The sequence below is a fragment of the Pteropus vampyrus genome, unplaced genomic scaffold (genome assembly GCF_000151845.1).
Source record: "Pteropus vampyrus isolate Shadow unplaced genomic scaffold, Pvam_2.0 Scaffold44, whole genome shotgun sequence".
NCBI classification, from domain to species: Eukaryota; Metazoa; Chordata; class Mammalia; order Chiroptera; family Pteropodidae; genus Pteropus; species Pteropus vampyrus.
Genome location: NW_011888825.1, coordinates 8411635 through 8418640, shown reverse-complemented (window position 1 = coordinate 8418640; position 7006 = coordinate 8411635). Strand labels below are relative to the sequence as shown.

Genomic DNA, 7006 nt, shown 5'->3' with positions numbered 1-7006 from the left:
GTGAGGTAAAATACTACAATTCTCTTCACTTACATACATGTGAATAGAAGCTTAAAGAGGTCAAGTAACTCATTCTAAGGTTACATAACAAGAACTGGCACGCAGACTGGCTTTTATCTTTCAATTTCGGCAATAGATGTTAGAAAAAAATACCTACTTTTGACAGGGTAATTCTTCTAGGAATTAACCCAAAGGCATACTCTTATGAGAGGCAAAGACATATACACAGACACTCATTAAAGTATTGATTGTAATAGGGAAAAACCAAAAACAACCTAAATAACCATCCACAGGGGGTTCATTAAATGAAGACAGAGCCATAATATGGAAAAGTCCAATGCCTTTGCAAAGAAAAAAAGACCCTGTATATTCATAGTATTGGATAGGAAACATATCACAGAAGACATAGTCTTTGATATTTGTGAGGTGGGACATATATACAAGAAACAATTCAATAATGCTGTGAGGTAGTTTATGTTAAATGCCAAGTACATTCTATAAGCAATGTAGAGTAGGAGAGTCAAAGCAGAGAGGTATCTACGTAGGTAAAAAGAGGCTGGCCATTCCTGTATGGAGTAGCACTTCTTATATTCCTAAAATAAAGGAATGAGTACTAGAAGGGGATCTTATAAGATTTTCTTGTCCAATTTTTCTGATGTATTGATGAAGAAATAAGGGACTGGAGAAAGAAAATAACTTGCAAAAGGTCACACATATTGACTAAAAATGGACGAAAATAGTTCTGCTAGCCCAGTGCTTCTTCCATACCAGTACACTGCTAATCCCTAAAGGGCAGGAGAATAGATATCCTGGCCAGTCAAAAAGAAGGCCTAGCAAGATTTAAAAACAAAATACAGCAAAATATATCTGTATATCCTAAAAATGAAAAGCATGTGGTAACAAAACATGAACATACAACTCAAACAAAAAGCTTAATTTCAATGATCTGCATTCTAAGATGGTTTCTAAAAGACATTTTCATATTGTCAAACATTTGACCATTGACATCATTTATGGGAAATCACAAAATAACTACCTTGCACTTTTTTCCTACAATTTTTTTTCTTGTTCTTTGCTATTTTAGGTTTGACTGAAGCAGTAAAGATAAATATAGACAAAATCATCATCCTTACATAGAAAAGAGGATAGTCTACAAAAGTGAAAAGTGCTATGGTATGAATCAGCTCAGTGAAAAGTTCAAAATTAAACTAAGCTCTTGTGATGATGGTTCTTAGAGTAAAAAGTTGTCTAGAAAGTTAAAAAGGAAAGGGTGATGCTGGACCTAAATCTAAATTCAAGACCTCCAAACTACTGAGGCTTAAATGGGATGTCATCTGAACATATTTAACTGATTCCTAATTTTTATTAATATAAATGATAGAGGAGTTTAATGCATTGACAAAGAATATGAACAGAAATTCTCCTATGAAAATAAGTCTTTGTGAATCAACTCAAGATGGAGAAAGTAATACTGTTGAAAAAACTGAGAAATGTTTGGCTTGAAGAAAAGCCTAGGAAGGGACTAAGTGGTTGTCTTCAATTTTCTAAAGTTTATTTGTGTGGCTCTTGTAGACAAAACTAGAACTAGCTGGTGAAGCTATAGAGAAAAAGAATACTAGCTTGTGGCAAGTTATAATTTCCTAACAATTATAGCTAATAACCTCCAGGTAAAGATGGTGTATTGATCACACCCATTCGATATACTCCTCCTTAAAACAGCACTTAAAACACACCAACACACAAATTTACATGAATGAGAAAACCAAGAAAAGAGGCAAAAACAACAAAATTTCAGAAGCTGGAAGCAAATGGGTGAGTGGTAAATGACTCAGTAGATCTAAAAATCTCAATCTGAAGGGTAAAGTATAAAAAGCTGAGAGGCAACCCGATTTACAATGAAGAGTCCCTCAAAGCCTGGAAACTGGTGGCACCAGTACCTGTGGTAAACAGAATGGGGTAGATGTAAACACAAGGATTTCTTAAAAGACTGTTAAAAATCTACAGTTATTGTTCTGCAGTTCTGATCAACCATGTCCAAAACCCAATCCAAGGAGAAAAATCTGAGATTTCTTTTCTGAGCAGACCAAACCAAAGGGTCTTTTGGCTAAGGTACGTTTGGTATGACCAAGGACAACAATGCTGTACTGAAAAGAGAGGAATTAAACAGGATACCTATTTCATAAAGCCACTCTGCCAAAACTAGGAGACATAGCAACTCTACTTAATATATAGAAACAAAAACAGGGAGGTAACCAAAAGGAGGAGACAAAGCAACATGCCTCAAATGAAAGAACAGAACAAAACTCCGGAAAAAGAACTAAATGAAATGGAGGGAAGTAATCTACCAGATGCAGAATTCAAAACACTGATTATAAGGATGCTCAATAAATGTTGGGGAAAAACAGATTACCTAAGTGAGAACTTCAACAAAAAGATAGGAAACATTAAAAAGAAAATAGAAAACATTAAAAAAAATGAGTAATACAATAACTGAAATGAAGACTAAATCAGATGGAATCAACAGCAGTTTAGAGGAAGCAGAGGATCGAATCAAAAATTTGGCAGAGAAGGTAGCAGAAAACACCCAATCAGAGCAATGAAAAGAAAAAAGAATCCCCCCCAAATGAAGCTAGTTTAAGGGACTTCTGGGCCAACATCAAACGAACCAACATTTGCATTACAGGGGTACCAGAAGAAGAAGTGAGAGAGCAAGGAATTGAAAACCCATTTGAAAAAATGACTGAAAACTTTCCTAACATGGAGAAGGAAATAGACATATCAGCCCAGGAAGTGCAGAAAGTCCTAAACAAGATGAACCAAAAGAAGCCCACAAGAAGAAACATTATAATTAAAATGCCAAAGATTAAGGACAAATAGAGAATCCTAAAAGCATCAAGAGAAAGGCAGTTTGTTACCTACAGAAACCCCCATAAGACTGTCAACTGATTTCTCAACAAAAACTTTACAGGCCAGAAGGGATTGACAGGAAATATTCAAAGTGACGAAAAGCTAAGACCTACAACCAAGACTACTCTACCCAGCAAGACTATCATTTAAAATTAAAGGGAAAAAAATTAAATTAAATTAGAGATAAAGAGCTTCATAGACAAGAAAAAGCTAAAGGAATTCATCACCACCAAACCAGTATAAAGAAATGTTAAAGGGAGTTCTTTAAAAAGAAGGGGGAAAACAACAACAGAACATAAATATGAATAATAAAATGGCAATAACTATGTACCTATCAGTAATCACTTTAAATGTAAATGATTAAATGCTCCAATAAAAAAATATAAGTAACTGAGTGGATAAGAAAACAAGGTCCATACATATGCTGTCTACAAGACACCTACTTCAAATCAAAAGATACACACAGACTGAAAGTAAAGGGATGGAAAAAGATATTTCATGCAAGTGAAAATGAAAAAAATCTGGGGTAGCAATACTTAGACAAAATAGACTTTGGAATAAAGGCTATAAGAGACAAAAAGGTCATTACATAAGGATAAAAAAATCAATCCAACAAGAGGATATAACCCTTGTAAACATGTATGCACCCAACATAGGAACACCTAAATACAGAAAGCAAATATTAACCAGACAGATTGACAGCAATACAGTCATGGCAGGGGGCTTTAACCCTGACATCATGGGATAGATCTTCCAGACAGAAAATCAACAAGAAAAAATCAAGAAGTGGCCATAAATGACACATTCTTTCAAATGAATTCGATATTTTCAGAGCAGAATATACATTTTTTTCAAGTGCACATGAAACATTTCCCAAAATAAATCACATGTTAGGGCACGAAACAAGTCTCAATACATTAAGAAAACTGAAACCATCCCAAGCATCTTCTCTGACCACAATGGTATGAAACTAGAAATCAATTACAAGAAAAAAAGTGAAAAACACAAAACATGTGGAAGCTAAATAACATGCTACTGAACAATAAATGGGTTAACAATTAGATCAAGTAATAAATCAAAAGATATCTTGAGACAAATGAAAATGAAAACACAATCACCCCAAATTTATGGAACACAGCAAAACAGTCCTATGAAGGAAACTAACAGCAATACAGGCCTACCTCAAGAAACAAGAAAAATCTCACATAAACAATCTAACCTTACACCGAAAGGAACTAGAAAAAGAAAAAAAAGCCCAAAGTTAGTAGAAAGAAAAAATAATAAAGATCAGAGTGAAAATAAATGAAGTAGAATTAAAAAAAAAAAACAACAATATAAGAGATCAATGAAACCAAGTGCTGGTTGTCTGAAAGATAAACAAAACTGATAAACTTTTAATCACTCACCAAGAAAAAAAGAGGACCCAAATAAATAAAATGTTAGAAATGAAAGAGAAGTGACAACTGACAGCACAAAAATACAAAGGAAAGGGATATAAGAAAATACTATGAAAAAATTAGACAATCTAGAAGAAATGGATAAATTTCCTCAAAACACACGTTCTTCCAAGACTAAATCAAGAACAGATAATCTGAACAGACCAATTATTACTAACGAAATCGAGTCAGTAATCGAAAAACTCCCAACAAAGAAAAATCCTGGACCAGATGGCCTTAAGGTGAATTTTACCTAATATTCAAAGAATAAACACCTAGCCTTCTCAAACTATTTCAAAAATTCAAGAGGATAGATGGCTTCCAACCTCATTTAATGGGCACCATTATCCTGATTCCAAAGCCAGGCAAAGACATGACAAAAAAAAGAAAATTATAGGGTGAGATCCCTGATCAACAGAGATGCAAAAATCCTCCACAAAATATTAGCAAACTGAATTTAGCAATACATTAAAAAGATTTTACACCATGATCAAGTGGGATTTATTCCTGGGATGCAAGGTTGGTTCAAAACCCATAAATCAATTAACATGATATATCACATAATCAAAATGAATACAAATGATATGATCATATCAGTGGATGCAGAAAGTGTTTTACAAAATCCAGCATCCATTTGGTAAAGACTCTCAGCAAAATGAGAATAGAGGGAACATATCCTAGCATAATAAAGGCCATATGTGGCAAACCTACAGCTAACATTGTACTTGACAGTGTAAAGCTAAAAGCATTTTCCTTGAGATCAGGAACAGGACAAGGATGTCCACTTTCACCACTTTTATTCAGCATAGTATTAGAGGTCTTAGCCACAGCAATCAGACAAGAGAAAAAAAAAAGGGCAACCAAATTGGAAATGAGGAAGTAAAACTGTCATTATTTGCAGATGACATGATACTATCTATAGAAAACCCTAAAGTCCACTCCCCCCCCAAAAAAAACTATTAGAACTGATAAATGAATTTAGTAAAGTAGCAGGATACAAAATTAATATTCAGAAATTGATTGCATTTCTATACACCAATAACAAATTATCAGAAAATTAAGAAATCCCATTTACAATTATATCGAAAAAATAAAATACTTAGGAATAAACTTAACAAAAAGAGGTAAAGACTTGTACTCAAAAATATAATAACATAATGAAGAAAGAAACTGAAAAAGATGCAAATAAACGGAAGGATACACCATGTTCATGAATAGGAAGCATTAACATTAACATTAACATTGTTAAAATGTCCATACAATCCAAAGCAATCTACAGATTCAATGGAATCCCTATCAAAATACCAATGGCATTTTTCACAGAACTTGAACAAATAATCCTAAAATTTACTGAAGCCACAAGAGACCTCAAATAGCTAAAGCAATCTTGAGAATGAAGAACAAAGTGGAGGCATCACAATACCGGATATCAAACTATACAAGGCCAGAGTAAGCAAAACAGCATGGTACTAGAATAAAAACACACATAGATCAATGGAACAGAATAAGGAGTCTAGAAATAAACCGACACCTATATGGTCAATTAATCTATGACAAAGGACGAAAGAATACACAATGGGGTAAAGACAGTCTCCTCAATAAATGGCAGTGAGAAAACTGGGTACACATATGCAAAAAAACACACACAAAAAAGGACCACCTTCTTACACCATATACAAGAATAAACTCAAAATGGGTTAAAGACTTAAATTAAATGTAAGATCTAAAATCATAAAACTCCTAGAAGAAAACACAGGCAGTGTTTTCACTGACATTGTTCCTAGTAATATGTTTTCTGATATACTGTGTCAAGCAATGGAAACAAATTGACATTGTTCCTAGTAATATGTTTTCTGATATACTGTGTCAAGCAATGGAAACAAAAGATAAAATAAACAAATGGGACTACATCAAACTAAAAAGTTTTTGCAAAGCAAAGGAAATCATTAACAAAATGAAAAGACAACCTAGTGAATGTGAGAAGATATTCGCTAATGATATATCCAATAAGTGGTTAATATCTAAAATGTATAAAGAACTCATACAACTTATCACCAAAAAAACTAACAATCCAATTAAAAAATGGGCAGAGGACTTAAATAGACATTTCTCAAAAAAGGCCATACAGATGACCAAAAGACATGTGAAAAGATGCTCAATGTCACTAAATCATCAGAGAAATGCAAATTAAAACCACAATGAGATATCACTTCACACTTGTCAGAGTGACCATCAACAAGCAATAAATAAATAAGTGTTGGCAAGGATGTGGAGACAAGAAAACCCTTATGCACTGTTGGTGGGATTGCAAATTGGTGCAGCCACTACGGAAAACATTATGGAGGTTCCTAAAAAAAACTTTTTAAATAAAACCACCATATAACCCAGCAATTTCACTTCTGAGTATTTATCAGAAAAAAAACCCAAAACACTAATTCGAAAGATATATGCACCCCTATGTTCACTGCAGCATTATTTATAACAGCCAAGGTTTGAAAGCAGTGTAAGTGCCCATCAATAAATAATTGCATAAAGAAACTGTGGTATATATATATATACACACTAGAATATTACTCAAATAAAAAAGAATGAAATATCACCATTTGTGACAACATGGATGAACCTAGAAGGTATTATGCTAAGTGAAAGACAAATACCATATG

General features: G+C 33.5%; 1 protein-coding gene across 2 annotated transcripts in view; it reads right to left on the bottom strand.

Moving 5' to 3' along the window:
- Nucleotides 1-7006, bottom strand: part of AKAP10 (A-kinase anchoring protein 10) — a 90019-nt gene that overhangs the window by 3175 nt on the left and 79838 nt on the right. The gene's annotated exons all lie outside the window — the stretch shown is intronic.